The 17,886-nt window shown below is 41.3% G+C and overlaps 1 protein-coding gene across 3 annotated transcripts in view; it reads right to left on the bottom strand.

Moving 5' to 3' along the window:
- The window catches only part of cemip (cell migration inducing hyaluronidase 1), a 188,722-nt gene extending 172,235 nt beyond the window's left edge, over positions 1-16,487 (bottom strand). Inside the window, exon 1 of one of the 3 annotated variants that reach the window (XM_056377399.1) lies at positions 15,512-16,487. The gene's annotated coding sequence lies outside the window, so the exon portion shown is untranslated. Of the gene's footprint in view, positions 1-14,715; positions 15,118-15,511 lie in introns of those variants that run through there. The other 2 variants (XM_056377392.1, XM_056377384.1) reach the window with 2 other exon arrangements.
- Between the last annotated feature and the right edge of the window lie 1,399 nt (positions 16,488-17,886).

Genomic DNA, 17,886 nt, shown 5'->3' with positions numbered 1-17,886 from the left:
AACCCAACCCCAACTGAGCCTAGGTTTAAACCTTAAAACCAGGTCCTGCTCTTTGAAGTTGCGACAACCAACCAAAATGCTCTCACAGCAATGGTTTCAAACCAAACATTGTCCTCACAACCTCACAACCACACACATACACACACATACGAGCCCTCACACACACACATTTGTACAGCTATATTTGGAGAGACCCACCATTGACTTAATGAATTCTGCAGCCCCTTACTCTAACCTTAGCCATCACAGCTAAATGCCTAGAGACATCCATGGTGCATGGCGATGTTGTGCAACACACAATAGGCTAAGTCACAAAGAATGTTCTGACCTTCTGAAGCTGTATTGTAATGTTCCACCTGACTAAACGTCAGACAAACATCTGAAGCAGATTCTCAGCTCACTGTTTGTGTGTGTAACAGAGTGTGTGTCTGTGCAAGTTCTCATTCGTCCAGGTCATTGTTATCTCTTTCTCAAATTAAATCCAAGGCAACTGGACTTATATTTGTCAAACAAAGACAAATATAAGTCCAGTTGCCTTTGATTTAATTTGAGAAAGAGATAACAGAGTGTGTGTGTGTGTGTGTGTGTGTATACAACATGGGTGCTGGATGGGAAAATGACAACTGCATCAGTCTGAGACAGGGCCCTCTGAGTTTAAGGCGTGTACACTGGAGGAGACTTGAGTGTACTCAGTAAACTTCCATGTGCACATGACTGATGTAATAAAAGTGTGGTTGATGTATTAATAATGTAGTTCGTATGCTAATGATGTATCTTTAGTGCTACTCAGAATGTACTAAAATACAATTAGGTTCATTTGACTACTGTTTTGAGACACCATTAAGATGCACTTGCATGTAGTTTTTCAAAATATACTTTGTTTCAACTTGTAGTCTATTGTAATTATATTTTAAGTGCACTTGAAAGTCATTTCAAATTCAAATAATTATATTTTCAATGTACAATGTTATCCACACATGTGAGTACACTGTTGAGTTATAAATCTGTCTTATATATTGTAAGTGTATTAAAAGTTATCTGAAAAGTAAATTCAAATAAATAAACTCAGTATATCTTTAGTAACATTATGGATAAACCATTAGCATGCTAAGTACATAGCTAAGAAAACAGCACAGTTTTAGTACAAATCACATGCGCATAGAAGTATATCAGGTAAAGTTAATTAAACTTCAGTGCACTGTTTTATCTGGGCATTTGAATTAAGAAAACAAAAAGCAAAAGACAAAAATGCATTCTTTTTCTGATTTATTTCACTTTAGAAGTTTTCATTTTAAAATACAACATGAACGGGCAGGGGAACTTCATGCCTTGAAAACTCTCTTCAAGTTTTTTTATGCCTGGTGAGACGCTCAGAAACAAGTAGAGAGCTACTGGCAAGCTTCACATAAAACAACATCAAAAAGTGAAGCAGCATGGAGCCGCTGCTGTGTGAACAAATACACTTATTGTTGCTGAAGCATGTGAACATTATTACAGTGAATATCTCAGAATCACAACAAATCACATCAAAACTATACAGTTTGTTAGGTTACACTCTCTGAACTCTCTGGTCTGCTGGTTGACAAAATTACATTTTGAACAAATTAACAAACAATGAGGGGAGCTCCTCTCTGATGCTGCTGCCAACAGACTCAACAGGCAGATTCCTCCATACATTCTGGATTTTCTGTTTGTTTTCTCGCTGAAATATCCCAAACTGATTTGATATGGAATCAAATTGAAGTCTGTATCAAATAGAGTGGAATCAAACCACGAAATTAACTCCAGTACCATAAAATGTGCACTTCAAATAGTACACAACAACAAACAAGTGATTTTACAAGTTCAACATTAAAAACAAAGCACTTGATATGTGGAGGAGTAGGATAATCATTCTGAACCCTGTTTTAAACTACAAGCTGATTTTTTAAAGTTTGTAAAGCTGAAAAAGCTCCTATTAAAAAATGCTGTTTGTTGTTCATGTTTATTCCATATTCAGTTATGTGCACAAGAAACACAATTTAAGTAGCCTATTGCATGAAAACATAGACTTTGAACTAAGTTTTTAAGATAATAACAATACAAAAACATAAGTATGCTACCAACTAAACATTAATTGCATTTTAAAATTAAATTGAAAATGTACCAATAAGTTATTAAACTTATTCAAAGTGCTCTATAGTAAAATGTATTTTAAAAGGTCAAATTCTGCAAAACTTTACTTAAACTGTTAAACAGTTAAACTGATCAAAGCACACCTTCAAAGAAAGGACTAATTTGCTGATTAGTTTGAATTGGTTTATAGTGTAATTAGGACAGATTACTGTGGAATGCCATCTAAATCAGTATTGAATAAATAAATAATACAGCTATGAAACAAATCCTGAAACAAGTAAATTAGATAACGTATGTAGAAATATATGAACATAAAAAAAAATTATTAAAGTGAGTAAATTAACAAATAGCTATATCAATGCTGTTCTTGTGCTGTTGCTTTGGTCTGAATCTGTGAGATAACCACGCCCCCTCATTTGAATATAACAGATAAAAATAAAAAGAGCTGGGAAATAAATGTGGCATTAGGAAATAAAAGTGTCCAGAAATAAATAAATGTGGAATAATAAAATAAAAGTCTCCTGAAAAAAAATACATGTGGAATCATAAAATAAATATAAAATAAAAATATATTCTTATTTACATTTATTTATATATTTCTACATGAATTACTTTTTTATTTTAGGATTATTTCATAACTTTATTTAATTTAAGTTGTGCACTAATAAAACACCAGTAGTATACTTCCTATGAATACACAAAATATCAGTTTACTTATTGTAAGTACACTTTAGTACGCTGCAGCTGTAAACACCCCCCTAATAGTAACAGTTTGATCCAGAGACTCCAACTCAGTGATGAGACACTTGGCTAACCAGTGGTGAAAATATGATCAGTCAGTCAGTCAGGAACATTCTAGATTAAAGGGCTGGCCCACCTGTTACAGTCCAGCCAAAACAAAATAAGGCCAGTTCATACTCATTCTTTCCTTTTTTTCCTCTCTCCCATCTCTCCCATTATGTTTTACCATGGTGGAAAATAACATGAAAACAGCATTTAGGCATTTTTACCACCAGCATGGTAAATTACAACCATCCACTGAGTGTCCAATGAAAATTGTGAGGTGCAGTTCCTCGAGGCAGGGTGAGGCAGATTTTACTGCAGCCTTTACAGACAACACTGAAGTAGAGTCTCATCCTTACCTTCATCCCACTACTGCACACACACACACACACACACACACACACAGACGCACACACACACACGCACACACACACGCACACAGAGAGAGGCAGAGATTAGCCAGCGCCCAGCACTGCAGGGAACATGAGGTCATAGCATTGCTAGTGAGCTGCATATTCCTGCTATCTTTTGCTCAAGTTTATAATAATGGCTAGGAGTTGTGATTAAAAAAAAAAAAAAGAAAGAAAAAAAAACTCTTAACTTGCTTACATCCTCACAATCACCTCAACGTGACTACGCACTGCCAGCTGAGAACAGATGAAGAGATTTAAACAATTCCTATCATTTTTTTTTTTCCACCACCAACATCAATTCAAAACACGGGGCGTTAAATCCTCAGCCATCTTGATGAATATATGAGGAGAGAGGCAGTTAAAGCCTGGAGTTAATGTGATGTGTGTGGTGACATTCTCCAGACCAGGCAGTCCTCCTCTCTCTCAGGTCTATGTGAAAGCTGTATATATGGAAATAGACACACGTATTGTGAGAAGAGGGATGACTCATCTTCAGAGAGGAAAACTGTGGTTATTTTGTCATTACTGAAACCTCTGTGCTTGAAGTCTTCAACAACAAGTGCGTCCCAGCAGGTTCATCACTTCCTAGTGTCCCCTGGAAACACTTCCGTTGTGTTGGGAGTATTTGCAGCTCATGTGTTGTCAAACTGATGAAGATTTTTTCTGTATTTGTTTGTGTTTTGTCTATTTGCATGTGTTTTCTTAAGCTGCAGTGCATTTAGCTCTCAGTGCCACCGTAAAATTGGCTTAAACGATCAAAACTTCTACACGTTTCACCTGCTGGACTTCAGAAAAATTCAAATAAATCACTCGTACGTCCCAAAGAGCTGAAATCATCTCAGCACATCCACTGAACTGCGACAAAAGCCTCACTGCAAACTATGGTCAATCCAGTGATATTCATCCTCTTGTTGTAATTTGTACTGTTTGCATATGCAACATTTACATTTTTGCAATGTGTTGGATTTGATGATTCTCCTGAAACCAGCAGAATGCTGTTTTTTTTCAGGTCTTTCACACCAACATTTTATCTGTTTTAAATGTTTTGAGGTTAAACAGACAAAAAAAATACCAGTTTTGCCTGTGATATCTCCGTGGAAACCCCAGATCACCAGAGTCCTACAATGGTACCAATGTAGCAACTCATACATATGGCATCCTGCTGCTTGGACCCCGGTAATTTCCACTTGTGGCTGTATTTTAAACTTTAGTCCTTCAGTCTATTCACTAACATTTGTTGGTTCCATTGTCACAGACTTAATCAACACAGAGACTATTCAAGTGATTTACTATTACACCTGAAACTTCACAGAGACACATTTTTAAAAAGAATGGCAAAAAATGTTGAAGCGACATATCAGATATCCTATGGGCCACGCTTCGAAAATTGCATCCTACATTTCCCACATTACAACTTTTTAGAGCTAAATGCCCACATCTTTCATTCTCCACATGCCTGTTTTAACACAGGCTTTCTATTATAAGTCTCTCATCTCGAAGCACAAACTGAAATAACCCTGGTGATGTCACCATGACATCACCAGGGTTATGTTAGGTTTGTTCAACTTCATGTTCGACAGCAGTTCCTGAAGTCAGGCGAAGTCTATCTCGAAAGCACTGTTTCTCAAATTTTGGAAAACTGAGAACTGAGCCTGATGTATAAAGCTGGCGGGTTGCTCCTTTAGAATGATGACATTTACAAAAACTGCTATCATTCACAAAAATAAACAGAAAGTGAGTGGCCTGCGGTAAAAGTTACCACAGTCCAGACCTCTGGGACTTCAGTGGCAGCCTCTGTGGCGGGTGGACAGAATATTAATGGGATGTGGGCGTACTAAAGTACTTTCATATCCAGATGACTGCTGGAATGACCTGTGATTTACCAAACTGTATCTAAAACAGCTTTCATACACTTAGTACCACAAACTATTTTTAGCTTCGCTCCAAAAATACATATCAGTGGAGATCAGACAGGACAGGAGCTGCTGCTGTGACAGTGGCCAGGTGAGATGAGTGACAGTCAGCAGACACATGTGAGATGATCATCAACAGTAGATTGACATGTTTTATTCAACACAGCGCAAAGGATACGCTACGGTTACACACCATGTACACACTTTGTATTAATGGATGAATATTAACAAGTATATTCATCACTCCTGGGAGAGTGTGATATGACACATACTATCCTTATATGAGTGAGTGTGTGTGTGTGTGTGTGTGTGTGTGTGTGTGTGTGTGTGTGTGCGTGTGCGTGTGTGTGTGTGTGTGTTGTGATGAGAAACTGACAAAGTGATTTCCCTGTGTCCTGAAAATAATCCATGTGGAAGGTCTGCAAGTCTGACAGCAGTTCTGGACTGGGAAAGAGACGAGAGAGAGAGAAAGAGAGAGAGAGAGAGAGAGAGAGAGAGCGAAAGACATGAATAGAAATTAGGAGGAAAATCCAGTAAAATGGATGGCATTCATAACGTCTCAATATGCCCCTGTCTTCTCTTTATGCTTTAATAAAAAGGAGATCAGATATCTTGCCCAGCTACTGCTGATACCAAACTGGTGTCACATACATTCATATATCTGCATATTGCAGCTTTACACAACCTAGAACCAAAACCTGCCACACCACTCGGATTTGCGTTATATTGTTTTTAAAGCTCCATAAAACAGGATTTTTTTATTTACACAATGAATCATATGGCTGTGTAATAGGTTGCCAGTTATACTGATGTCACTGAGGGTCAAAAAGCCAGGCCTGCCAGCTTTATATAAAACTAAAGACACAGACCTAAAACACAAAATCATATAAGATGACATATAAGACAACTGCTGACATAGACATTGACAGAGTGTGTTTGTACACTAAGAGATAATGGACATTATCGTGAAGCAGTTATAATGATGTATGTGATGATGTATGATATGAGTCGGGAAGTGAAGATTAGATTAAGTGTAGATTAATTAGGGTGTGTGTGTGTGTGTGTGTGTCCATGTTCAGTGGTCTAGATTAGTGGTTGGTGTGTGAAGTAGGGAAATGTGGCAAGTGAAATTAATTTCCTACAGAGTAAAAATGGTAGCAGGTGTAAGCATTAAACTTTCCTCTCCAGACATGTTTTAAACTTTGTAAAAATATTCTTAAACTATGATTAATATTTTGTTTAATATGGTTTTAAAAATAAAATCAGAGGCTAGCAGACAGTCAGCAACAGTTAGCATAGTTAGCATCTTATATTTGTTCATGTTGTTTGTTAGCTTGTAACTGGCAGTGGCTGACACAGTGTTGGTGGTTGTGCTAATGCTAACTCTCTTTCTCTGTACTGACAAGGTTTCAGGTTTATTTAGCCCCGCCCCTCATCCCCACAAGTTGACAGGATTGGTTCCTTAGGTTTGTGACGTCATTGGTTCACTGCAGTTCAAGGTGGGAACACGCAGACATGGTGCTGATGATTATTTCTCTCATCATGTGTTATATAAAAACCACTTGATTTTCATCGGAGGGGTCTTTCAGTTAATGGAAGGTTCTGTATGACCAGTCATATCCACCTCAGCTGAACAGACAAAGAAATAAATAAAAGCAAAAAATTTAGAAGTGCTTGAAAACTCTGAGACTCAAACAAATAACTCAGCACAATACCAGACACGCTGTCTGAGTGACAGGTGTATCACCACCAGAGTAATGAACACAGCAGCAAAGGCCGGGAAACTATCACACAGAAAATGGGATATTGAGGATTAACCACTTTCAATTTAAGCTTCTCCCCAAACTTAACCCAAACCCTGCACCTATACTGGAGTCTGGACCCACACTATGTTTTCACTTCAATGATTTCACTCACTCTTGTATGCTTGTCACTTTCAACATACACACACACACATATATATACAAATATAGAAGATAGAAAATAGATTTCCATAGAGAAGCTGCTCCAAGCGTTAATGGAAACGATGATCGATTTGCACAGACGAGAAAGTAGCAAGTATCCTCATCCACAGCTTCCTGTTTCTCTCCAAAAAAGCCTCAATACAACACACAGTTGCTCTCTGCCTGCTACTGCATCTTTCTCTCTCTCTCTCACACACACACACACACACACACACACACACACACACACACACACACACACACACACAGTACTTGGAAGTCCTGCTTGTTTATCAAGCCTTGCTTCTAATGTGCCAAGATATGTGTTTGGACAGGCAAACCTCGTTATCCACATATGGAAGGAGTGACTTTCAGACACACCTTCACGGACCTGTTTGAGGGTTAGGACTTGGTCTTAGGGTTAGAGGCAGAGCTAGGTTTAGTTTTAGGCTTAGGCATTTAGATGTGATGGTTAGTGTAAGGGCCTATTATGTTAATTATGTTCATGAGCGTCCTCACAAAGATTGAAGTACAGGTATGTGTGTGTGTGTGTGTGTGTGTGTGTGTGTGTTACTACAGGGTCAGTGCAGTGGTATCATGTTGAGATCTGCTGTTTGGAGAGCACAGACATGCTCCTTTATCTCTGTCGACAGCTCCGTGCCTGCTCTGATTCTGCTTAAAAACTACTAATCACTGCTGAGACATTCTTGGCCTGTTGCATAAAGGCCCTGCAGCAGCTTCACACACACTCGAAGCTCTGAAACAGCTACATCAGTGTTCCAAGTTGGAACAAAAGATTTTTCAGAGCAGAATTAATATTTTTCCCCCTGAAGGAATAATCCGCTGAATATCTGTCTTCTCAGTATCAAACACTCAACCTGTAGGCCTGATGCTGTAGGTGGCTCCAGCTGGGATTCACAATGGCAGGATCCTAACAAGGTTTGTTTTTGAATGACTCAATGGCTACATCCACACTATTACATTTTACTGATGCATCGCTTTTGCTCCTGCCGTTCACACTACACCACTGCGCCTAAAACAGAGACTTTCAGAAACGCTGCTGGACGCGTTCTAGTTTGGAAACTTTGGGTTGTTTTGTATCTGGACGGGCAAAAACTGAGACCTTTCAAAACGATGATGTAGACATCCACGTCTATGATATAATAATGAATTAGTGTTACTGACCTTGTTGTCTTTGCTAGCAGCTGTTGTTCAGTTAAATTCGGTTAAAACGTAGTATTTTGTGCAACTAATCAACTGCAGAGTCGACAAACTGCTTCCTGCTTACACTGGCTCATGCATGCACAGTGTATGTAATGTATGCGTCTTCAGGTGTGACTGTATTTCACTTCTAATATGGAGCTCAACGGTCATCTGGATGGAGATTGTTCTTGTTTTAAAACAGTTTTAAAATGAAAGTAGTGTGATTGTAGCCAGAGACATTGCAAACCATTCCTGTCAATACTGGAATACCAAAACTACAGCCCAACTGATACATATACTACAAATGTTTCTTCATATAGTTCAGTTCAGTTCAGTTTGATGTATTATGCGACATAGCCCTCCATTAGAGCGCTTACATTACTACACAGAGAGAAAAAAACATCTGATTCAACTCATAAACCCTATATTAACTAACCCAGCCTTGGTAATGACAGAAACAGAAACCAAAAACCAAAAGACAATACTTGCCTAAAAATAGCAGCTACATTTACATGTGGAGAACAGGTGCTAGTTTGTGGCAACATAATCTGCATGTCAGCTTTTGTCCATTTAGCAATGTGCTGACAATATGTTTGCTATTCATATCTGTCAGAGGTCTTTCCTTCGCCTGCTGAGGTGGTGAACCCAGTTCTTTCTAACCAAAAAGTGGGTAAACAAGAATTCCACTGGGTGTATGCTACACTACACCGCTCCTCTCAGGGCTTTGATCTAAATGAGACTCCCGGGACCCGAGCAAAACATGGTCTGCAGGACGCGGCTACATTGTGTGATTTTAATGTCAGCTTTTAAGCAGCTTCTCCGGCAGGTAGGCAGGGACAACAGACTCACCCACAAAGCACGAGCAGCTGTCTGTTGTAGTGCCAGGGCAGGGCAGAGCCGGGGATCACTTTACACCCAGTTACCCACACAGGCCCATCGTTGCTATTTTATGTCATCAATTAAGAACATTTTTTATGGAGGGGCGTTGAAGTTGGGTCTTGCCACTTGTGTTGCAGGGAAGCAAGTACGGGCAGGAAAGTAACTGTTCTAAACTGTTTCACAGCTCATTAAGGAGTCGATGGATGGGTAAAAAAAAGATGTCTAGATTCCATTTGGGTAAACTCATCTACAAATATGGTGCTATTATTCTCTGAAGCAGAGCAGAGGGGAAAGCAGAGAGCAGGCTGCGGCCAGCAGGCCTGACTGCAGGAGGAAGAAATTTCCCTCTTTCCACTGAAGCTTGAGAGCTGATGGTTTCCTCAAGTAAACTGTGGCCTTTGGCTACCGGCCCAATCATCCACGGTGGCAGCTCTCTGCCAGTTCTTCCCTTTGACTGTACGTCTCTGACTGTATGTGCTGATGTGTGTGTGTGTTTGGAAACTCCAGACTGTACTGGAAAGTAGAGGCCTTTTCTCTGCCAAGAGTTGTGTTCCTCACATTGGAAAAGGATTTCCTTCAACAGACATAATACAAGACAGGCCAGAAAGTTTAGGGGGTGTGTGGATTTTAAAGGATGTAGAGGTGCCTCAGTAGCTTTTCCTTCCACACTTAAAAGGCTTAAAATTGTTGTAGATTTTTTTTTTTTTTTTTAACTCAGAGGCATATTACACAGATATACAAACTGTATACATGCATATGCACAAAGCAGTATTTTCTTTTTTTCTTGGATATATTTTGGACATAATTATCTGATCAATCTTGTGCTGCAAACGTACTGGATCTCGGTTGTCATGGTTACAATAGTCAACACGCCGACCGTAGCGACGCCGACTCTACCGACAGCGGCGTTACTACCTTTGTCACCATGGTTACTATGATAACAGTCATGGCTCGGTTAGGTTTAGGAAAGGATCGGGATTTTGGTTAAAATAAGTATTTCCTCAAAGTTACGTGGTCTTTGTTGTCATGGTTACAATATAAACAGCTAATTTCAATTGGGAATGGAACACCACTCTCCTGTGTCACATTCATCCATCCACCACAACCTCCTCCTGATGTGGACTTTTCTCTTTATACTACGTCACAGCACTTTTCCCTTTGCTCCCTGTCATAATTACTATGACCACTAGATGTCGCCTAGCAACAAAATGTAACTATGGGTCATAATAACCTGATGCACAGACGACCTGTGGACTCATAGATAAATAAACGTTGATTTTAGTGCAGCTTTAGGGTTTCACAGGTGACCCTTCTGTCAGTTACTGTAAGTCCCCGTCGTCATCATCACAGCTCATGAGAACTCCACAGTTGTTAGTCCATACAAACAAAAAGGAGGAATCACCCCTTGTGCGGGAAGCACTCAGGGGGATTTAGAACACCATGTGAGAACATTTCACAGGCTTCTCACTCATGACACACTGTGGTATGAGCCAAAGTCTGGGCAGAATTGTTTTACTGATATTTTCTCCCCTTCCCTTTTCCCTGCAGGAGCACATCTGTGCAGCTGCAGTCCATGCTTTATTCTGCCAGTGTTTCAGGTTCAACAGCAGAGAACTTTCACTCACTCTCTTTTGTGCTCCTTTGTTGGCAGACATGCTCACGATGCAGCTTTAACAGCCTCACGTCAGGTCTTAATTAGTGGCAGTGCATTCAAATTAACTCAACTGTAGCTCTGCTCATTTACATCACTCATACTTAATACCCCGCCAAATTAAAAAGATTGAAAGACACAAAATGTTGTGGCTTGGACAGTAATTTGTGGTGGAATTGGGAAGCAGAGATTCCCACAGAATTAGATCCTAATTGTGGTGGTAGCTGTCGGGGGGGTTGGGGGGGGGGGGGGGGGGGGCATTAAAGACACTGACAGAGACAGTCAAAATTTTACACCTAGCAAAAAGTGGTGCAAATTGAAACATAAATGTCTTTGCTAGTTGCGGACCGACACATTTGTCATTTTCCCATCCAGCGCTCACCTTGTTTAATCTGAGCACCCATGGGCGTGTTGATCTTAAAATGAGGCGCGTTGCTATTTGACTGACCAACAAAAACCTGGTCTGAAGTCGGTGGCACAGTATTTCACTTTTATTTTAACAGCGCATTATCAAGAGAGTACAATGCGCCAACATAGGTGGGTAGCTCAAAGGTCAAGTTTGTGGTGACCTAAAAAAACATAGTTTTGGCTATAACTCACACATTCATACACTAATCATGACACAATTTTACTCAAATGTCAATAAGAATAAAATTAAGTGATGACATTTTATATCCAAATGATCAAAGGTCAACTACACTGTGACATCATAAAGTTCTGACTATTATTCAAGGCTGTAACTCAGGAAGGAGAGACTGTGACCATGCTTGCTGAAAATTGTCTGGTTAGCCGAAGCGTAGACCGTGAGGCTTTCATTCTAGTTTTTTTAGACGGGGTTAAATCTCGGCGTGTTTGAGCTGTGGTGGGACCTTCCCCCTCTTAATAATATTGAGGATACTAAATGAACCTCTTTAAACAGCTTGACTGGAACAGTATCAAGGCAGTCAGTAGTGAGCTTCAAGCTGGAGGTGATTTTGGGCAGAAATGTGCCAAATGCTGGTGGACTCTTGTCTGGGGTGGAGATAGATTCATCAGAGGGAGAGAGACTCTGGCACATATTTTCAACCTTGTGTAAAAATAATTTTTTTGAAGTGCTTGCAGCTGAATGTAGAGGGGTCCAGGCTAGGTCTACGAGGGGGGTTTATAACAGAGTAAATGCTCCTGAGCAAGAGTTTTGGGTTGTGGCAAGTACATGTTTTGGCCTCACATCCTTAACAGACAGTTGATATTTTCTCAAAAGATGTCTATAAGTATCGTGGGAGAGCTGTATTTAATAATATAGCAGGTGGTTTGGGTGACAGTCATACCAGAGGCTGGAGTTCACATCCAGAATCCTGTCTGTGGTTTGGTTTGAGGCAACAGAAGTACTTTGGTTATGGTAAAGTTCTTTGCACTTTATCATGGGAGATTGTTTTATAGGTATAGGTGTGGTTTAGACAGGTGAAGGGGGGGGGGGGGGGGGGGGGGTTGGACAGACAACAAAGGAGATGCTGGAGGCAAGACACTTTGGAGAAAAAAAAGCGACTGAGAAAATAGAGTATGGACTGTTTTTCGGTACAAACTGAACATCCACGCAGAAGAGTGACTGAAAAGACAGAACGGCTCCCGCGGCCCATTCAGAGCCTCCGTCCGGTGGAGGGAAAGAAGGACCCAGAGGTAAGTCAACTACACACTCTCTCTCACTCACACACACACACACACATATATGCACACAAGCACGTTGACAACGGACCTGCCTGTCGCTGAAAACAACAACACATACCTGTTTATTTCATATGAAGCAGAAAGTAAGAGCCGATCACAAGTGGTCAATCATTAATCAGCAATTATAATCAGCAGTTTAAAGCAGGTGTGAACTCACGTACTGAGAGCTGACCACTTATGATCAGATCACTGAAGACACATGTTAATGCAGCTCTGAACGGGGCCTAGGTCACACTTTCAAGTCCAATGCAGGGACAGGCACCAGGTTATGGGCTTGCTAGCCGTAAGTAAAATCATTTATCTGTGATTAGCTCAGGAACGTACACCTTGGTTAAATGTACATTTTGGAACCTTTTTCTCTATTAAAACAAACCACAATCTTTCCCCAACTTTAACCAAGTCCTGTGAGTACCTAAACAAAGTTTAATAATGTACAGAAAGACTGAATGACAGACTCTCTGTGAACATTGTACTGATATGTCCAGTATCAACATATTTGTGGCTTACCTTATATGTGAATTAAAAACATTCCCTCATTATGGTTAATTGAAAACATAACCTGATCGCAATTACGTTTCTTTCAAAATGTATTTGCTGCTGTAAATTAGATGAATATAAACATCTTTCGTAGGTGACGCACTGGGTTTCCTGTTTTCCAGCAGCAGGTCAGCTTTGTTTGTCGAAGCTGTGAAATGCAGCAGCTGAACTCAGACCAGTCGCAGCAGATCAGACACATCAGAGCAGGTGCAGATTCATAAGTGATGCAAGCCTATAATAAGGAAAGGAATCTCTGAGACACACACACACACACACACACACACACACAGAGAGAGTATCAGTCATACTCACACACATACAAAACAGTTCTCACAACAGCTTGTACATTTGCAAGTCAGCCATAGATGAAAGGCAGTGCCACCATAGCAGAGCTTGTGTAATCCCAACTCCAGCCTCTCACGCTGGGAGGCAGCTCGCTCTCAGATGATTCATTTTCAAGATTCTCTACACCTTCCTTTTCTCTGTTTCAACACCATAACCCAACAGACTGACAACCTGAGCTTTCTAGAGCCGTTTCTTAGTTTTGGTCTCACCTGGTTGTTTAACCATCAGTTTTTACAGAGCAGGTCCCTCAAACACCAATTTGTTCGCTCCCACAAGAAAGCCACCCTCCTCTTCCTCCTCCTTCTCATTACCATCATCACTGCCACTCTTCCAGCAGCCTGCTCCTGCTCTTTAATACAGTGCTATTCTCCTCCTCATCCTCATCATGTCATCCTTTCTGGAGGACGCTGAAGGTGAGGAAGACAGCTCTGAGGCATCACCAATTCATCAACCCAATGCACAGATTCCCCTCGATCCCCACAGACACAGAATCTCCATCAGCTGCCTGAACCGGTGATGAGTTGCATTGCAGATGAAGACAAAAGGGGGAAGTGTTTAAAAGGCGGCATATGCGCATGTTAGGCACTATAGGTAAAACCAAGTAACTGTGGCAGTCATTATGACTGTACAGCACCAACACCAAGACAGTTTAATACTGTGTGGGGCAACTGTTGAGTTAATGATAGGGAATGACACTGCAATCGTTTTCAGATGTTAAGAATGATAATCACATGTACTTAAAATCATCCAAAGCAGCACAAGAGCACACCTCCGAGGAAATACAACTAAATACAAATTCATATTGGAATATATTGTAATTAACTGTAATTACCTCATCACATAGTATCATAATGTTTCAAATAAAAAATCAATATTGAGCTTTTAAGCCTGATATTATGTTTTAGAGTTAATGTAGTGTTTCGCCACCGGAATTATGCTGTAATCCTGGCGTGTGTGTGTGTGTGTGTGTGTGTGTGTGTGTGTGTGTGTGTGTGTGTGTGTGTGTGTGTGGAGGGGGGGGGGGTCGCACAGTCATATAAGAGGGTAACCTGTATTCTCTAAATTAGATTTAAATATAAAATGCGGAAAGAGAAAGGTTTAGGGATGAGCTGCGATGAGGGACTTTAGACTCTTGCTCTAAGTGTTTCAAAAATTCTGAGATCTGCACAGACAACAGCGTTGATGAGCATAATCACTGAACACATGAAGAAGGAAAACGGTCCACTGACCTGTTGGAAGCAGCCTTGGAGAGCACAGTACACTTGTTTCCTCTGGAGCCGAATGGCCGCGCGGAACTACATGAGCCGAACAGTGCGCACCATTCATAGAGTGGAGGAGTGGAGGAAACCTGCAGACGCCGGCTTTAATACACGGTGCTTTGGAGGCGAATGGCAGCTGGATGGACAGACATGCTCTATTCTTCACTTCTTTGTTTGACACAACAACCTCTGGCGCTCAAGTTGTGTTTAAAGGTCCACCAGCCTATAGACGCGGCTCATCTCTGCCCGAGAATAACCGGCAGTGTTCCGACAGCATCTCGAGGTGAAGTCACACCATAACACCAGCGCTGCCCTCACAGGATCCTTGTGGAGAGTATTTACAGTAATTTCTCTATTTCACTTCCAGCTGCACGCACGGTGCGACGACGGAGGGACTGAGTGTTAAAGACAGTCGAGGACCGTGTGCTGGAGAGTGCACTGACCAGGAGTCCACTTACCTTTGCCCCTAAAGTCGTGGCAGGACAGGCGGCGTGCGTACAGTTCAGCAGCGCACGCTGACAAGATACAGGCTACACGGACCGCGAGCGGCTCCAGTCCGCTGTGACACGCTATAAAGTGTACCTCCTGCCAAGCAGCACAAACTGCATTTACCCACACGGATCTTTTCCAGCACACCTGTAGCTCACATGAGTTACCCACTCTGGATGCACCACAATGTCCACACACCCGCGCAAACACACACACACACACACAGACACACGCACACAACGCCGACAAAGGTGTTAAAGAGTCGACAGAGACCTACCGACCTGGAGCATGTAGTCTGTGTCTGGTCCCGGAGCCTGTGAGATGAGCAGCTCGGAGCTGTGCAGAGATGGAGCGGAGCGCTGTTTATGTGTCAGCCGGTGTCGGCGCGCAGAGACGTGGCCAGTCCCTGTCCGAAGCGCACGGTGCTGCGCCGCCTCTATTTACTCCAGCTGGAGGAAAGGCACGCCCACTGCATGTGTGTGTGTGTGTGTGTGTGTGTGTGTTTGTGTGTTTGTGTGTATGTGTGTATGTGTTTGTGTGTATGTGTGTATGTGTTTGTGTGTGCGCGCGCTCGCGTGCATGTGCGCGCGCGCGTGCGTGAGGGGGTATTCCTCATTGCTCTATTCATTGGAAACCTAGCTATTTTCAAGGTGCAGCATTTACAGATATGCCACTGAGGTCAAGTATTGATGAACAAATAAAGAAAGAAAATACGGAAATATAAAGAAGATAAACACAAAATCTGTTTCTAAAACGTTTTTATTGATTGTTAAACTCATTTTTCATACATTCTTTATTGTGTCAGCTGTCTGTAAATCTTGTCTCTTAAAATCGAAATGCTATTTCAAAGCTTCCTCCATGGCGCCACAGATTTCGCCTAATTGTGGTGGGGAAATGATGATTATTTACTCTTAGTTGGTCTAGACGGCTAGTCAAGTTCTTCTTCAAACAACATATATTATCCCCAAATCCTCCGCATCAAAGGACAGTGTCATTCCTGCGACCGCTGTCCTAGTGGATAAGTCAGAGGCTGAATTTCTGTTCCAGCCCAACCATGGAGCAAATACTGGTCTGGCTTTACTGAGATGGAGAGACCTATGAGCTGCTACAGCACAGGGGGGGCGAACAGAACCAAACGGAGGCCAGAGGTGTGGCTGATGAAGCATTTGTTTTGCTCTGAGATGCATGCGGTCAACTGCCACATCTACTGGCATCTACTGGTGACGATCATTTACAGAACCTTTAAAATATGAGACCACACAACTTGGTATTAAAGCAATAAGGAGTATTAAATTGACTTACTTACAGAACTCATTTTGGATTTTGAGTTCTGTAAGTAAGTCACTTTTTTGTTATTAAAAGACCTTTTGCACGAACCCCCTTTTTCGTTGTTTGCATTTGGGTTCAGTTTTTCCCTACCGTGACACTTTTAATGACAGAGGTGTCTCCGCCTTCTCATCTTTCAGCCTATCACACAGCCCCCTGCTTCCCTGATGGCAAAATGTCTCCAATGAAAGCCTTTGGCCCAATATGCTTAGGTCCTCAGCCCAAGTCTGGCCCATATACTTCCACATCTGGGCCAAGAGTTTCTGTGTGTGTGCCAGATTTGGTCCAGATGTGGAAGCAGCATCAGACAGTCATGCTGTAAGTGGGCTCGCGTTGGGCTGAAGACCCTGGTATATATTGAGCCAGCGGAAACACAAATATGTGGCCTGATGTGCTCACAAGAATAATTTTGCTATCTTTTAAGTTAGCAAACTCCATAACTGCCATCAGAAACAAGATGGAAATCCCTACAGATAGAACAAATGTCTGAAGCTTTTCTGGGATTTGAGTTAACCATTGATTCATCAGCCTCAGAGCTTGAGAGAAAAATCATGGGCTCTATTAAAAAAAAAAAAAAAGATAAAATATCTATAAGTGCTGCAGACAAGGTTCTGATGGGTCTGCAAACTAACCCTATGAGTGCCATATATTCCAGTGTAGAGGCCCGAACTGCAGAGAGAGAGAGCCACCAGCCCTTTATGTGCATTGTGTAGCTCACAATCTTGGTCTCGTATTGAATGACTTCATTAAAAATGTCCCAGAAGTTAATCAGTTTTATGACACTGTAGAAAGACTATACAACTTTTTTGCTCATAGTATAAAAAGATGGGCTTTGGTTAGTGATTTGATGACGCCAAAGGGCAAAGAAAGAGCACTAAAACTTCTTTGTCCTACTCTGTCATCCTCCTGTTATGAGGCTCAGGTTGCATTAAAATACAGATATGGGGACATTATCAAAGACTTTACAAAAACCTTCCTGACCAGTGAAAATAGAGATGAGGCTAATGCACTTAAGAAGTCAACAAGAAAATTTGCTTTCATATTTTTGGTCAACATGCAAATCAAAATTTTCGAATTCACAAACACTGCTTCCAGGTTTATGCAAGAGAAATGCAGTGACATCCACAAAACAACAAGTTATCATGGTTCCAGTGGAATACAGAGGAAATTTTGACGGCATACTTGCTACTTGCTGTACTCAGTCTGAGCAGAGTGAACTGAAGACTGTTGACTGTTCGACACAGAGGCGTTCTTGTTTTCTATCCCTGTCTCAACATAATCATCCAACAACTTTCCCAGAGATTTACCTGCCTACTGAGCAGTTCA

The sequence above is a fragment of the Seriola aureovittata genome, chromosome 1, assembly GCF_021018895.1.
Source record: "Seriola aureovittata isolate HTS-2021-v1 ecotype China chromosome 1, ASM2101889v1, whole genome shotgun sequence".
NCBI lineage: Eukaryota > Metazoa > Chordata > Actinopteri > Carangiformes > Carangidae > Seriola > Seriola aureovittata.
This window is presented reverse-complemented; position numbering and strand designations above follow the sequence as displayed.